Source organism: Pongo abelii, chromosome 21 (assembly GCF_028885655.2).
Source record: "Pongo abelii isolate AG06213 chromosome 21, NHGRI_mPonAbe1-v2.0_pri, whole genome shotgun sequence".
In the NCBI taxonomy this organism is placed as follows: Eukaryota; Metazoa; Chordata; class Mammalia; order Primates; family Hominidae; genus Pongo; species Pongo abelii.
The window spans coordinates 899,915-917,542 of record NC_072006.2 but is presented as its reverse complement, the minus strand read 5'-3'; the positions used below and the strand labels follow the sequence as shown (position 1 = coordinate 917,542).

General features: G+C 35.7%; 1 pseudogene; it reads left to right on the top strand.

The window, feature by feature from the left end:
• The window catches only part of LOC129052301 (histone-lysine N-methyltransferase SETMAR-like), a 28,508-nt pseudogene extending 20,583 nt beyond the window's left edge, over positions 1-7,925 (top strand).
• Positions 7,926-17,628: the final 9,703 nt, after the last annotated feature.

The window sequence follows — 17,628 nt, the reverse complement described above, 5'->3', positions numbered from 1 at the left end:
CATACAAAGTTTAGAAACAGCTTGTAAAGTTCTGCAAAATAGCTTGCTGTGTTTTCATCAGGACAGTACAGGATCTGCAGATTATTTGGGGGAGACTTGATATCTTTAAAATACCAAAACTTCCCTTCCACAAACATAGTATATTCTCTACATAGTTTTTCTTTAATGTCTTTCACTAAAATTGTATACTTTTCTTCAAAAGGTTCCTTACTGAATTTACATTTAATTCCAACTATCCTATATGATATCATCTATCATCCAGAATAGATAGTAGAGATAGACAGAATGATTGAGGGATAAAGAGATATATACACATATACATAGACAGAATTACTATGATAAAAGTCACCTTTTGAATTTTATTTTTTTATTTTCTGTTAATATATAGAAATGTCAATTACTTTATGTATTAATTTGGCATCCAGCATCTTTGTTAAGCTCTTATTAATTCTAATCATTTTTCTATTGTTTCTTTTGGATTTTCCAGTAGACAATCATAGCATCTATGGACAACGATATATTTGGTTCTTCCTTTCCAATCTTTGCACCACTTATTTATTTTTCTTCTGTTACCATACTCATAGTTGATTTTGCTTAGTGTTTGCCTAGTACATCTTCCATCCACTTTTTTAAACTTCCTATGCTTTTAAATTGTAATTACATCATACGGAGGCAATATATTGCTGGTTTCCGTTTTCTACACATATTTTTTTAGAGAGACTAGGTCTTGCTATGTTGCCCAGGTGAATGCCTTGGCTCAAGCAATTCTCCCACCTCAGCCTTCTGAATAGCTGGGACTACAGACATGTGACAACATGCCCAGTTCAGACTATTATCTTTGAATTGGCTAAAACCATTTATTTAATTGCTAGTGTATTTGCATTTATTACTACTATCTTATTTTGTGCTTTTATGTTTTCATTTCCCCCTTTCTTTTCTTACCTTCTTTACTATTAATTTTTCACCATTGGATTTTTTCCCCTATTACTTTTTCTCTTTAGGGATTGCCCTAAAATACTTAATAAGAAAATTTAATTCAATATAATATAGTAAATCAATATATTTATCCATGAGACCAAAACAGTGCCTTAGAATTATTTGCCACTTATTTCTCTTTTCACGTTTCTTATTCAACACTTTAGCTTTATCCTATTTTTCTAACCTATAAATTAGATATTTATTTATGTAGTAAATGTTTATTTAGATAAATATGTACCATATTTTTGGTGTGCAGTTGTTTGCATCAAAATAGCTTCTATTTGAGATTTTTACTTTTCCAGAAATGCATATTTTAGAAATTTTAATTGAAATTTATAAGTAACATATTTTTATGTTAATTTTTTCTTTGTCCTACACAGATGGGTTTATAGGATATTCAGTTTTAGATTGGCAGTAATTTTCTCTCAGAAAGTTGAAGATATCATTCTATGGTTTTCTGTTTCGCATTGTTGCTGTCAAAAGTCAGTTTGTAACCTTATTTTTGGCATTTGTAAGTAGTTTCCCCTTTTTCCTTGGTTGCTTTTAAAATAATTTTCTTGTCTTTGGTCTTGCAGTTTTATAATAATGTGTCTAAGTATAGATTGCCTTCTATTTATTCTACTTGAGATTCACTGGGCTTTGTGAAACTGATAATTCATGCCTTACATCGATTGTGGAAAATAGTCATTATCTCTTCAAATATTGCCTTTGTTCCATTATTCCTGTTTTATTATTCTAGAAATCCATTTATAAGCATATTAGATATTTTCATTCTTTAATCCTTTTCTTCTATCTTTTGTATATTTTCTATCATTTTATCTGTGTCATTTATTTTTACATTCTAGTTTATTTTTTCTACAACAATACATGATATTGTTTAGCATTTCATTAAGTTTACAGTTTCAATTATTATATATTTCAGCTGAATTCAGTTGAAAAATTTTTCCTGGTCATTTTGACAGTCTCTTGTTCTCATTCTCATCCTTATGATCCTCTGGCCTCCCCGATGGTCGCTTTTTCTCTCATCCATTTGGTGATTTTTGGTGTTAAATTCATGCTTCTAGGAACTTCATAATGGGAAGTATTTATCTGATGGGCCTGATAAAATGTCCTTTTTCCAGAGAATATTTGAGTTTGCTAACACCAGATACTTGGGAGGAATGCCAATCTGAGGTCACCATAAATTTTAGATTTTTTAAAATTTTTTGAGTAACTATTGCCTGAGCATTTTCCAAAACTGATATAAGATACCAAAAAACAGACTCAATAAGCTCAGAGAACATCAAGCAAGATAAATACCAACATACACTCACACACCTATACACAAACACAGTGCTGGGGAAATCACATTCAAACTGCTGAAAATCGCATAGAAAGAGAAAATATTAAAGGCAGCCAGAGGAAAAAGACACATTGTCTGCAGTAGAATAAAGATAAGATTTCTCATCATAAACCATGCAAGCAAGAAGACAAAGGAGTGGCATCTGTAAAGTGCTGAAACAAAAATCCTGTCTGATTAGAATTCCAAACCCAGAAAAAATACCTTTCAAAAGTGAAGAAGGAAGAAAAAGTTTCTTAGACAAAAACTAAGAGAATTCATTGTTATCGAAATACTCTACAAGAAATATTACAGGAAGTAATATAATAACAGTTAAAACAGCTCTAAACAAAGAAAGAAAAAGCACTTGAAATGGAATAAATGAAAGTAAAATAATTTTTTCTTACTTGTAATTGCTATATGAGAAAACTAATGCAAAAATAGTGACAATTTATGTACATTTATAGCATATATAAAAGTAAAACATATGGAAGTATTAGCATGTCTTCATTTCTCCATGAGAAAGATGATTTGGGAATATAGTGTTCTTCATACTACATATGAAGTGGTATAATATTGCTTGAAGGTAAGCTCAGATTAATTAAAATGTATGTTGTTAACCCCAGGGTAATCACAAAAAAAAAAAGGTAACAGGAGATATAAATAACAAGTCAATAGAGGACATAAAATGAAATCATAAGAACATTGAATTAACTTGAGAGAAAGAAAAAAGGAAACTAAAAAACAGCATATGGAAAAATAGAAACAAGAAGATAATAGATTTTAATACAATCATACTGGTAATCACTTTGAGTGTGGATGATCTAAACTCCCAGTCAAAAGAGAGACATTGGCAGACTGAGTATAAAAGCAAAATTCGACTTTATGCTGCTTCCAAGAAAGAATGGGCCCATCATGATTAAAGAAGACAGGGAAATCAGATGGTGTTATATAAGAAGCTGATCACTGATCCAAGCCTTTGGTATTTCTTCCTAGCTTCTCCAGATCTACATGTTCCACCCAAATTATGTAGGTAACAAGACAAAAGAGATCTCCTAAGGGGATCTTGTCAAAAACTAAAAATAGTTAAGAAATTACTTTGCCTCACATACTTTCTCTCTTCCATCATTAGCCTACAATTCAGTGGGATATTACTAGGCTTTTATTTCATTTCCTTTCAACAGAATTTATGTCAAAGTTTATAAATGGTTTATGTAAGATCTTTTAAAAAAACATTTTGTGCAAACTCCTAAACCTTAAGGAATAGTCTATGAATAACTGACACAAGAAAAGTAAATTAGCAAAGACTTACAAACCTCATGTGAAAGAGTCACAGACACACTTGATCAATTATGTCATATCAAATTAAAGAATTATCCATTCTGTGGAATATAATCACAGTGATGTTTTTATAAATGAAGAAGATGGGTTCCACGTTTCTTTGTCAGAAATAATAACTAGAGGTAGAAACCCTAAAATCCCATTATGAGACTTGAGTTAAGGGGAAATATGGATGAAAATTATTAGATACAAACTGAAGTAGCATCAAATGTTTCAGCCAACTTGAAAATACATGTGTGGGTACAAGGGTAGGGAAGTGAGGACCAAGATACTGAAGCTTCTGAGAGATGAAGAAAGGGGCTAAATTGTGTTCAGGAAGAAAATAATTAGAAAAAATAATTGCAAACACTTATGATATACTATTCAGTTACATTGATTTATTTAAGAAAAGAAAAAATGTCTCGAAGGAATGACTTTTGAGTGATCCTCAGGGCACCTTAAACCTTTATATTTCTCATGCTTTATCTTAATAATTTACTTAATTGCTCATTTCCCCTGCTAGGCTCTGAGAGTTATCTGAGGAGAGCCATATCATTCATATTTCCCCAGTGTATCCCCTGACTTTGTTAAATGAAACATTTGCAGGATGGGGAAGACATGTCACATGTATTCTGCCTCCCTCATTATCCACAAGTCACTCTAAAATAATTACATCAAAGTAATCATCAAGGCCACCTAAGTAAAACTAATATGAGACACTCATTGCTTCAAATAACCCTCAAAAAACACTCAGCCTCAAGTTCTTCATTCTATGACTAAAATTCTTTTAACAAAAAGAAAGAAAAACTAAAACTTCAAGCACTGTTGTATTTTGGTAGATAATTAGCCAATCAACCAGTGAAGATAAAGAACATCTCTCTGTATTAGCCAGCTTTCTGTTGTAATTATGCTGCATAACAAATAACCCAATGAACTCAGTGGTTCATAACAAACCTTTCTTTTGTTTCACTTTGATGTCTGTAGGATGGCAGGGGCTAATCTGATCTCATCTCAGATTCACTGTATTTAGCTTTGGCTGCCAGCTGAGTTTAAGTTTTTACCTCATGGTTAACCAGCATATAAACAGGACAGGTTCCCTTCATGGAGGATGAAAGAAGTGGAAGAGGTCAAGCCAAATATTGTAAGCACATTTTTACCCTAGGCTTATATCATACTGAGTCTCACTCCTTTAGTAAAAACAAGTCATGTGGCCAAGCCCTGTAACAATGGAGTGGAGAAATACACTCCAGATATTCTAGGGGGAAATAGTACAATGTCCCATGGCATAGAGACTGAGCACGTAATTCTGTAACAGACAGGTAGTGAAGATTGAGAACAATACTCAGTGCATTACTCAGAACTTTCCTGTTTTTGCAAGAGAAAGGAGAGAATAAAATGCTGTAGTATATCTAAGGATAGTTAGAAATGTGCAAAGCTGCACATTTTGAAGAAATAGTTCACAGATACCACATTTTAACCTAAGATAGACTCTACTTTCTTTCCCTAGGATAAATATAAGTCATGTATGCCCTAAAGCCCTTCTTCCAGTTCCTTAGACATAACATGCTTTTGGACAGGTTAAGACTGCCCTTTGCTAGAAATGTTCCTACCTTTACTCTTTCCTAGCTAATTCCTTATTTCTGCTGAAGTGCTGCCTTTTCCCACCATCTTCAACTTAAGAACACCATTATAGTCTTTTACTGGAGTTTTATTCTGCTGTATGGTGCTCATCTCAATTTGCAAGTGTGTGATTTTGTTTTAACGCCTTCCCTGGTTGTGAGCCACATGAGGGCTGGACCACAACCATGTTTCCACCACTGCAGCAAACGTTAACCTTAGAAGCGGATAGACAATAAATAAATATTTGTTGAGTCAGTAAATGGACAATTTATTTTCAAATGGCAATTTTTGTTGCCAAGTTAAATTTGAATTTCAATCACACATGCTAAAGCAAATATCTTCCCTGAACTAAAAGGACAACCACATATTGTCAAACATGATGACTTAGAGATCCTTTAGCATTGCACTGTTCAATATTGTAGCCACTGGTCATGAGAGGATATTTAAATTTGCATTTAAGTTAAATGTAAAATCCAGTTTCTCAGTTGCACTAGACACATTTCCAGTGCTCAAAAGCCACACAGGACTAGTGGAGTTCATATTTGACAGCATAGATAAAGAACATTTCCATCATTGCAGAAAGTTCTTTTGGACAGTTATCCCATTCTGTTGGAATGCTTTGGAGGAATCATTCAAATACATAATCAAATTCTCTTCTGTTAAGGTATTCTAAAATAGTGTGAAGCTTCCCAAAACATCATATTTGTAAAAATTTGTTTATAAACCTTGAGACTCTGATTCACCATATTTGAAGCACTCTTGCCTGGCACACAACTCCTTAAGAAGTATTTGTAATTAAACCAAATAATTTTACATTTCCATGGACACAGGAAGGGGAACATCACACACTGGGGCCTGTTGTGGGGTGGGGAGAGGGGGGAGGGATAGCATTAGGAGATATACCTAATGTTAAATGACAAGTTAATGGGTGCAGCACACCAACATGGCACATATATATATATGTAACAAACCTGCATGTTGTGCTCATGTACCCAAAAACTTAAAGTATAAAAAAAAAAGTATTTTCCAATAATGTTGACAAAAAGGATGTTCTAGTTTACTAAGTCTAACTCATCATCTGCCATTACTAAAATCAGCTCAGCCAGGTTTGCAAACTCCACAGAGTTATCTATGATTCTCTCTCCTTTTTTGCCCATTATATTAGGTTGGTACAAAAGTAATTGCAGTTTTTGCGTTGTTGAAATTTGCTGTTTGATATTGGAATACATTCTTTAAAAAATGTGGTTATGTTACAATCATTTTAATGAGGATTTCTCACTTCATTTTTTTTGATAATGACATTACTTGCTTTTTATTTTATGTTTATTTTAGACTATGGAAATTATGTTTAAGACAAAAAGCAAATTTGAGCGATTTTCTTATTCAAGTTCAAAATGGGTCGTAAGGCAGAGGAGACAACTCACAACACCAACAACACATTTGGCCCAGGAACTGCTACCAAATGTATTAGTGCAGTGGTGGTTCAAAAATTTTTGCAAAGAGAGCCTTGAAGATGAGGAGCATAGTGGCCAGCCATCAGAAGTTGACAAGGACCAATTGAGAGCAATCATCAAAGCTGATCTTTTTACAACTACATGGGAAGTTGCCGAAGAACTCAAAGTCACCCGTTTCGTGGTCATTCGGCATTTGAAGCAAATTGGAAAGGTGAAAAAGCTTGATAAGTGGGTGCCTCATGAGGTAAGCGAAAATAAAAAATAAAAAAAAGTCATTTTGAAGTGTCATCTTCTCTCACTCTACGCAACAACAATGAACCATTTCTTTTTCTTTCTTTTTTTTTTTTTTTTTTTTTGAGATAGAGTCTCACTCTGTTGCCCAGGCTGGAGTGCAGTGGCATGATCTCGGCTCACTGCAAACTCTCCTTCTTCGGTTGACGCAATTCTACTGCCGCAGCCTCCCGAGTAGCTGGGATTACAGGTGCCCACCACCACGCCTGGCTAATTTTCATATTTTTAGTAGAGACAGGGTTTCACCATGTTGGCCAGGCTGGTCTCGAACTCCTGACCTCAGGTGATCCACCCGCCTTGGCCTCCCAAAGTGCTGGGATTACAGGCGTGAGCCACTGCACCTGGCCTCATTAGCCATTTCTTAGTAGGAATTGTAACGTGATGAAAAGTGGATTTTATAGGACAACCCGCAACAACCAGCTCAGTGGTTGGATCTAGAAGAAGCTCCAAAGCACTTCCCAAAGCCAAACTCACACTAAAAAAAGGTCATGGCCACTATTTGATGGTCTGCTGCCAGTCTGACCCACTACAGCTTTCTGAATCCCAGTGAAACCATTACATCTGAGAAGTTATGCTCAGCAAATTAATGAGATGCAACAAAAACTGCAAGGCCTGCAGCCGGCATTGATCAACAGGAAGTGCCCAGTTCTTCACAACGATGCCCGACTGCACATTGCACAACAAATGCTTCAAAAGTTGAACGAATTGGGCTACAAAGTTTTGCCTCATCCACCATATTCACCTGACCTTTTGCCAACCAACTACCAGTTCTTCAAGCATCTCAACAACTTTTTGCAGGGAAAACGTGTCCACAACCAGTAAAATGCAGAAAATGCTTTCCAAGAGTTCATCAAATCCCAAATCACAGATTTTTATGCTATAAGAATAAACATATTTATCATTGGCAAAAATATGTTGATTGTAATGGTTCCTATTTTGATTAATAAAGATGTGGTTGAGTCTGGTTATAATGATTTAAAATTCACAGTCCAAAACCACGATTACTTTTGCACCAACTTGGCCTCAACTCAGACCTGTCAACTATTGTCTCCTTACTTCTCTCTGTGTATCTCTTTTTTTCATATATGCTGTGACACCTACAGGCCAGGCTCTTTTAAGCTCTTGTTTGGATGATTTACAATTGATATTACTTCTAGACACTCCCCTGCCAGTCCATTCTATAATCAGCTGTCAATTAAATAGGACCTTATTGCATCACTTTCCTGCTCAGGTAACTTTCGAAGATACTTATTAGCCAGCATTTAAGACTCTTGACATTATGTTCTCAGCTTACCTTCCTAATAATCCTAATAATATTCCCCCCACTCCCAACTTCTGCAGGCAGATTCACGTACTCACTGTCTCCCAAGCACACCAAGGCCATTTCAGCCTCAGCACATTTGGTCTCACCAGTTCCCCCACTGATTGTTCCTTTTCTTCCTCTACAACTTCCTCAAATGTCTCTAACTCTCATTGCCTCTTCTTTTTAATAACTTTTGAAAATGTGCTTATTTATATTGTTCTTTTGGGTCTGAATCATATACTGTTCCTGTCATCCCTTATATTATCATCATCATAAATGTTAGTATTATAATAAATGGGTTTTTTTTTGCTTAAATAGCAATATGTTAACATATCTTTTTCTTTCCTGACATAAAATAAGCTCTTAAGAGTAGACATTTTGTATTACTTCCTTTAGCACCTCACAGAAGTTAGGACAACATAATACTACAGAGACAGAGAGAAAGAGAGAGAGGGAGAAGGGGAGGGAGAGAGAGGGAGGATGGGGAGAGAGAGACAGAGGGAAAGAGAAAGGGAGAGAAGAGAGAGAAGGGGAGAGGAAAAGATGAAAGAAGAGGCAGAGAGAAAAAGAAGGGAGTGGGAGAGGAGGAGGAGGGGAGCGAGTCAGGGAAAGAGAGGGAGAAAGGAGGGAGGAAAGGGGAGAGAGAGAGAAGGGGGAAAGACTGGAGATGGGGGTAGAGAAAAAAAGAGGGGAGAGAGGAAGGGAGGGGGAGAGGAAAAGAGAGGAGAGAGAGAAAGAGGGGTGTGTGTGTATATATATATACACACACATAGATATATACACATGTGTACATACATATATTTAAGGAGTATATATATACATTATAAGTGTACATATTATATATACATATATGAGTGCATGTGTGTGCATATAAATCCACAATTAATGAATGAGCAAATGAAAAAGCCTGCTTCATTCTCACAGGTTTGCCTTGACTTCTTAGCATGTGTCTTTAATTTTTCTGGTAAACATTCAGGATATCATATAGGAAAATCACATATCATGCCAGAAACCACTTAACAATGTGGGCTCAAAACCACCATGCCAAGGCAATTACTTCCTTCAAAATGTCATCTTTGGTGTCTTCCTTTTTATCCTTGCTACTTTATTCACAGAACCACCACTCTCTCCTCATTTAAAAAAATGTAATCTTAAAATCCAACCTCGTGGTCTGAAGCCTATTTTATAAGAAATCTATTTCTTTTGGCAATCAGATATTGAGAAACAGTACAAAAATGAATGAGAGACTATATCAGTATTCAACTATACATATATGGTAAAAAAGAAAAACTGAAGCTCTGTGTTCACTTAATTCAAACAGAAGCTTTTACTTTAACATATTGTGCAGCTTAAAGAAAGAGATGACATCAAAACATATGAAATCATGTTAGGGTCACCCCTGGGCATCAATTAATGCCTTCTGTCACAATGTTGACATACGTCTTCTAAACTTTTCATTCTTAAGTCCTTTAGAGAAAAAACACTACTGTCAATTCTCAAGCATTTATATTTAAAAAAAAAAAACAAAATTTGAATAACCCCAAGTAATAAATAAGCAACAATTATTTAAATTTGATATTAAAATATGTTCTAACATTTTAATATGTGTGTGCCAAGCTTTTCAGGAATTCTATGTCAAATAAAACCCTGATACCAGATCATGAAGACCTAGACAAGTTCAGAGGTTGTCCAAAATCTTTCTTTTCTTTTCTTTTTTCTTTTTTTTTTTTTTTTTTTTTGAGACAGAGTCTTGCTCTGTCACCCAGGCTGGAGTGCAGTGGCGTGTGATCTCACTGCAACCTCTGCCTCCTGGGTTCAAGTGATTCTCCTGCCTCAGCCTCCCATGTAGCTGGGACTACAGGCACATGCCACCATGCCCAGCTAATTTTTGTATTTTTATTAGAGAGAGGGTTTCGCCCTGGTGGCCAGGCTGGTCTCGAACTCCTGACCTCAGGTGATCCACCTGCCTCAACCTCCCAAGTACTGGGATTAAGGGTGTGAGCCACTGCACCTGGCCCAAAATCTTTCATACTTGCCATTTCTTACCCTTTTTCCACTTTCCTCTCCCACCCTGCCTGGAAATAATCTGATAAAAGATTTGTCTTCTCTCAAATCTCCCTTGCTTAAAAGAAAGTGAAGACAGTCAAGCATTTAAGTTTCAAAGGTCTTTTCTGAATGCAAAACAAGTAAATATTTGAGATGTCAAGAATATTACAATTGTTGACATAGGTGCAATAGCCTGTGCAATAGGTACAATCCATAGGTGCAATCACTTGTGGAGCCCTTCTCTGTAACCCTCCCTGCCCTCTCCGTGTCATTTTTATCCAGAATTTTAGTTCCACCTTTAAAAAATATTAGTAATATTTACCAATACGGCCAGATGTGGTGGCTCAAGCCTGTAATCCCAGCACTTTGGGAGGCCAAGGAAGGAGGATCATCTGAGGTCAGGAGTTCAAGACCAGCCTGCTCAACATGGTAAAACCCCGTCTCTACTAAAAATACAAAAAATTAGCCGGGCGTGCTGGCGAGCGCCTGTAATCTCAGCTACTCAGGAGGCTGAGGCAGGAGAATTGCTTGAACCCAGGAGGCAGAGGTTGCAGTGAGTCAAGATCGCACCACTGTTCTCCAGCCTGGGCGACAAGAGCAAGACTCCATCTCAAAAAAAAAAAAAAAAAAAAAGCCATAAACAAAAACTTCTAAAAAAAAATATTTACCAATACAATTTATGAATTTGCTTATTCACAGTTCCTTCTTTAAAAAGTCATCTTCTTAGATGGTATATCATTGAAGGGTGTGAGTGGTACACTTTCTTGGTTTTTGCACATTTGATGCTCACTTTCAAATGGTAGTTTAGCTGGTACCGAATTCCTAGGGAGTAACTTTAATGAGGGAATGTTCTTGGCAAACTCTGTTGGGTTTTTGCACATCTGAAAATGTCCTCATTTCATACTCACTTTTAAATGACAGTTTAGCTCAATATGGAATTCTAGTTTCTTTTTCTTTGCATTTTGACAGTACTATTCCTTTGTTGTTAAGCATCTAGTTTTGAAGCTGAGATGTCAGCTATCAGCCTAATTGTCATTCCATTGTAGGTAATCTGTCTTTTTTTCCTCTTTGGCAACTTTTCAAGTTTTCCACATATCCTTGATGCTTAGCAACTTCAATTAATCTTTCTGAATTTACTTGATGTAATTTTCTCAATACTTGGTGTGCACTTTCAATCTGAAAACTCATGTCTTTCTGGCATTATTGAAAGAATCAGTAATAATTCATTTTAATGTTTTTTTAACCATTCCTCTTTTCTCTCCTTACAAAAAATTATATATATTTAGGGGTCTTTCAATTTATTGTTCATTACCCTAATTTCTCTTCCAAGATTTTATTCTCTTTACCCAGTCTAAGCAGCATTATGGGTGAATTCCTCAGTAACATCATTCAATTCACAAATCCTACTTTTACTGTGAATAACCAGCTAGAATATTTTTAAATTTCAATGACTGTATGTTTATTCACATATCCAGGATTTCTAACATATTTTTTCTGTACTTATCTGCCTCAATACACAGCTGACAGCCTTTGTTTTATAACTTTTGTTACTTTCCTTAAACTTGTTTATTATGAAGTCAATTTTCATCTTATCAGGAGTTAATCTGAGTTCTGATTGCTGTGGCTGTGTCTGTCTTGGCACTGGTTACTCTTGTGTGCTTCAGCATTTTAGTTTTCAGATTTATTTTGAAGGTTGGGGGAGGTTAGGATTACCAGTCATCCTGATTTGCTCAGGACTAACAGTGTTCCTGGAGCTTAGAACTCCCCATGGTAAAACTGGAAAAGCCCCAGCCAAACTAACAAGAGTTCGTGTTCTTAGAGGATGCTTGCTTCCTTCTCTCTGGCTAATGGTTTTTAATTTGCCTCCCTCCTGTCTTCTGTAAGAAGGACTGGTACATCTAGAACTAAGCCTTCTATTGGCAGCTGAAGGCTCTTATCCCACAAAACAATACATTTTCTGAACCAGCAAAAGGCTTAGTCCAGCCCTGCTTGCAAGGCCCTCTCTCCAACCCTGAGCTTTAAGCATTGATCCTGTCTCTTCTGAGCCTTTTTCATGACAGAGGAATGCCAATGCCACCTGCAATTTTATGTAAGGAGGCTAACTCAGTCCCCAAACATAAGTTGGTGCTATAACCACTCATCCTCCAGAGCCAGACTCCTGACTATCCACGCTTATTTCCAGACCAAGAGCACAGTGGGCCTACAGCTTCAGTCAGGCTCACCTTACCACTGATTCCCTGCTCTCTTTCTATCTCTCAGTGTACCCACATCTTTTAAATTGTTAAGAATTATTGAATATTATATCTTTGTTTGCAAAAAAAGGTAGAGTTAAAGGTAGTTAAAGTTGTTTCATAAAACCATTTTCTCCAAAAACCTCTATCATAAAAGGCAGACATTTAAACACCATGCCAGTTGAAAGCCTTGTAGAGTCTTTCGAATCCCTGTATGGCCACTGATTCCTCTCAGTATTATCTCTGTTCATTCTTATCATGCAACACCATTTAACATGCAAAAGGAATTTCTCAACTCTTGGAAGTTGAAATATTCATCAACTTCAAGTAGCACAAATACAGCTGAGAATCAGGAATTGAGAAAGAACACTTGGCAAAAAATGAAAACAGGTGTCTCAAAGTTTACAGAAGAAATTATAGGCCTATTATCCACAGGGAAGTTTATAATTCATCAGCATGTGCAGCCCTTGGGGATGGATGTTTTATTCATCTTTATATCCTGAGCACTTAGCATAGTGCCTGTCACATATTAGGCACTCAGCACGTTTGGAGTGAAGTTGTTTGAACTATAAGGAGAGCTCTTTGGGCCTTTATTCAGAGGCTAATTACTTTTACTTTATAAATATTTGTGACTTGTTTGACAGTACATCAGAAGACAAATAAAAGCAAGAGAGAGAACAGAATAAAACTTTAAAGGCATACACGGGATTCAAACAGACTAGCTCAAACAGACGTTTATTTTGTTAATAGATCCCGAGAGCATCACTATTATGACACGACATAAAAACTAAAAGGTATAACGATTCTCTTGATGCAGGAAGAAAAGATTAAATTACATAAGTATAAGTATGTTTTGCTTAAAAAGACAAAGTAATAAAACATATATTTTAGAATGATTTCCATATATAACGGGTAAATTTTTTAAAGAGGTGTTTATGCCTGAAGGTATTAAACCCTAAACTGCTTGGAATACTCGAATGCTATGAACAATGCCCTCTTTGAACATGGTGGAAACAGTTGAAATCTTTCCGCATCACAAGATCTCAGTTACCCACCATTATGATGGAATGGCCAGTTCCAGAAAAGCGTTTTTTTTTCCCCCCGTTAATAAGATTTTAACTCCTTCAAGCAAACCACCATGTTACCCTTGGTGGTATTTGAGCTGTAAAATACCAACACCTCCCTCAGAAATACAAGTCTGCCTTAAGAATCGCACAGGTCAGAAGAGGCTTTTGGCCTCTGCAAGTCATTGGTCTCATTTTCCACCATGGATTTCCTCTGGGTTGCTTGCCTATTTCATATCCCTTTCAATTTCCAAGTCTCCCACTGGCCTCTTGCCTCTGTGTCTGCCACTACTTAAATCCTGCCCACTCTTTTTCCTATTCCTTACTGATTGCCCTAGGAACCCTAATTTAATGAGGCACGCTATGTGACATTACTAGGCTTACAACAAGTTATGATAGTTCTCATTTTATGGATGAAGAAACAGAACTTTGGAGGTCAGTTACAAGCCCATCTAGATAGAAAGTTACAGAGTGCATGAGAATTTATTCCAAGCCTAAATGATTCCAAGAACACCAGGAGTCTTTGCCTCAACCTAGCACTACTTCCATCACTTCACACTGCCTCCCTGGAAGTAACCAGGAGGATGTTTACTGTGGGCTGCCAAGGGGAAAAGGAAGCATGAACCAAATGCGAGAAGGGACAGCAAAAAGGACAGACAAATACCCATAGGTAGATGAGCTTTGATTTTCAAGTAAAAAGGACTTTACTCATAAATATCTATACCTTTGTAAACTGTCTAATGCATAAGATGATTTAGTTTTTTATGCAAGAAGTCTAGACCACGCTCTATACTTCTCTAGAAATTAGATTTTGTAGTCTTTGGGCCCAAAGAGGACCTCAGCTGAAGGAAAAAAATACAGTGAAAAGGTTCTCTGAAGGATCAGTTCGGTTTCAAGGTGTAACAAATAGACATTCCAGGAAGGTAAAATGATGACATCAGCTGGTCTTTTACAATTTCCCATAGAATTGTTTCCAACACTGTAACAGCTATGTGTAGTCTTCTCTACATTCTTCAAAAAATGCTTTTGGAAAGGTACTTTTCCCAGTTTAGATTTCATACCCATGAAATATGACATTTGAGTCACCTTAAAATCTTAAACTTTTGATAAATTTTTATCATATTTGTTTATAAATGGTTGTTAAACACGAATGAAGCTCACATGAGTAAATAAATATACTTTTTGTTAAGTACTCATTTCATAAAATTGTAATAAATTGGTCCAAATACCTCTTCTTCAAATCAGTAAGGAAAAGAAACAACCAAAGGTGAAGGATTCCAGGGCAGCTCACAGAAGGAGAAATCCAAATGACCAGTACAAATATGAAGATTTTTCAGGCTCACCAGAAATCAGTGAAATAACAAAATACAAATGAAAACAATGGTAAAATATGACTTTATACTCATCAAATTAACCAACTTTGAAAGCCAAAAGTCTGAAAGTACCAATTGTTGGTAAAAATAAGGTAAAATGAGACTTTTACACAACTGACATGGGGTGTAAATTAGTTCAATTACTTGAAAGAGTAATTTGACAATACCTAGTACATTTGAAGATGTTCTACCAGTCAATCTATCAATCTGGGTTTATACCCTAAAAAAAATTCCTCACATGTATTCACAAAGAAATTTGTAAAGGATGTTTCTTACAAAATTTTCATTATAGTAAAAATTATGGAAACAACTTACATATCACAGACAAAGAGGTTAAGTCATTGTGAGTTATTCATAAATGGAATGCCATATAGCAGCTAAAATGGATGAACTAGATGTATATGTACCAACACAGATACATATCAAAAACTTTATAATGAATGAAAACCGTGTGTTGTAGATGATAACATTTATGCACATTTGAAACATGTAAGATAATATTATAAATTATTTGTGGATTCATATATTTGTAAGAAAACTAGAAAAGAATAAATGAGAATGGAGACCAATTTCAGGAGGGAAGAGAAGAAAGGAATAGGATGAATGTGGTGCAGTATCCACAGTATTTTATTATTTAAAAATAAAAAGATCCGAAACAAGAAAGAGATCTGACACGAACATGTCAAAACTTACCTCTGAAATCTAGGTAATAAGTATATGATGTGGCCTATATTATTTTCTATATTGTTATAGAGGTCTGAAACATTTCATAATTTATCATTTAAGCAACATATACATATTACATATATGTATAATTAAAGTTATAATATATAAAAAGAAACATGCACAAAAAAAACCCAAAATATTAAACATAGTGATATCAGTGAAGCACCAAAGCCGTTGGTGAATCTTTCTCCTATTTCCTTTCATGTCCAAATATTGTTTACTGTGCATATATTACTTTCACATTTTAAGAATGTGTGAATTTAACTATAAAATTTGATTTGCATGTTTTCTTATCTTTTAATATGAGAAGTTTTGTCTTTTAAGAGATAAAGTAAATGACTCATACTTCTTTTAAGGCTACACATTACTAATGAATGTCTTTAAATTTAGCATTGTAAATATTGAATTCAGTAGTTACAATTACTTAAATGAGTCAGCGTTTGTTTACACAGTCAAGCCAAAGCTTCTAAAATAGTTTTAGCTGCTGTTTTTTTTTAAAAAAAAATGCTACTGCAAGTTTTGGTCATCGTAAATTCTCTTTTCAAGTAATTGCGTTGTCCCCAGTTTGTCTGTAAGTAATATCCAACTGAAAGCTGCATCAGTGTGATGGAAAATCCCCCATACTGGTGAGTAGGCAGCTAAACAAATGTATTTTATAAATAAAGTTAAATGGTCTACTTTTTTAAAGGTTAACAAGTACCCTGATACATATTTACAATGTCAGAACCAGGAGGGAACATAGAAACTAGCTCATTTAACCCCACAGTCTTACAAAACTAGAACAACATGCAAGGAGATTAAGTGTTAATGTCATTCAGTTTATGAGGGACAGAGGCACCACCACATCCCAGTTGATTCTCCTTCACATGGAATGCCCTGCATAAACCACCAAATTGCTGGGAAGACTTCTAACATCCATGTAGAGTTCTAAACTATAACGCTTAAAAAGCATTCAGCTGTGTCACGGTCTGAAAGCTCAAAGAAAATAGAATGGAGAGAAGAAAGCAAGTTAAATCTTTAAACTGAGATTTAGTCTTTCAAAATCTCAACTATCTGAGTTAGTGCTTTTAAGTGATTCTTATAGAGTAGAAATACCTTCCCCAACACAAGAAGTACACAGTCCCACTGTTCCCCATCCTTCCAAATTTCTACCTGTACGTTCATCCACATGTGAGATTCCATCCCCTTTTCTCTCTCCCTCTCTCTCTTCCTTCCTTTGTTCCTACATACAATGAATATCCCTTGATTGCCTACTATTATTTAGGCACACGATGATGGTGCATGTGGTCCCTAGGTTCACAAAGCTTATAGTCTACAAGTCTGGGGTCCAATATGGTAGCAACTAGCCACATGTGGCTATTTAAATGTAAAATTAAAATTTTAGTCTTTAATTGCACTAGCCACATTTCAAGTACTCAATAGCCACATTGCAAATCCAGAAAATTTCCATTGTCACAGAAAGTTCTATCGGAAGTATTTATCTAGAAGGGGAAGATAGGAAATTAAGCAATTACAATGCAAGTTGTTGTATAATGCTATACAGAAGTTCAGGAACCACTGGAGCACTAAAAAAGTTATTCCAGATGATGATAAATGTCAGGGAATAAACACAAATGTTGCTTCCATCAACTCCATCTGTATTAGAATTTCTGGCTGTCTCTCTGATCTTCTCTATTTACTTTGCCTCTTCTTGTCCTTCCCCTTCCTCATTGTCCTGGCTGGTGGGAGCAGTAGGCCCCACATCCCCAAAGACAATTAAAATAAAATGCCACCTTCTCAATCCTGCCCAATCTATTCCTCAAGTTTGTTCTCAATGACTAAATCTGCCAGCTTAATACTTGCCCATTCAAAACAAAATACTTCCAACAAAGGTTCTGCAGGAAGCTTTTTGTCGTGGGCATGAC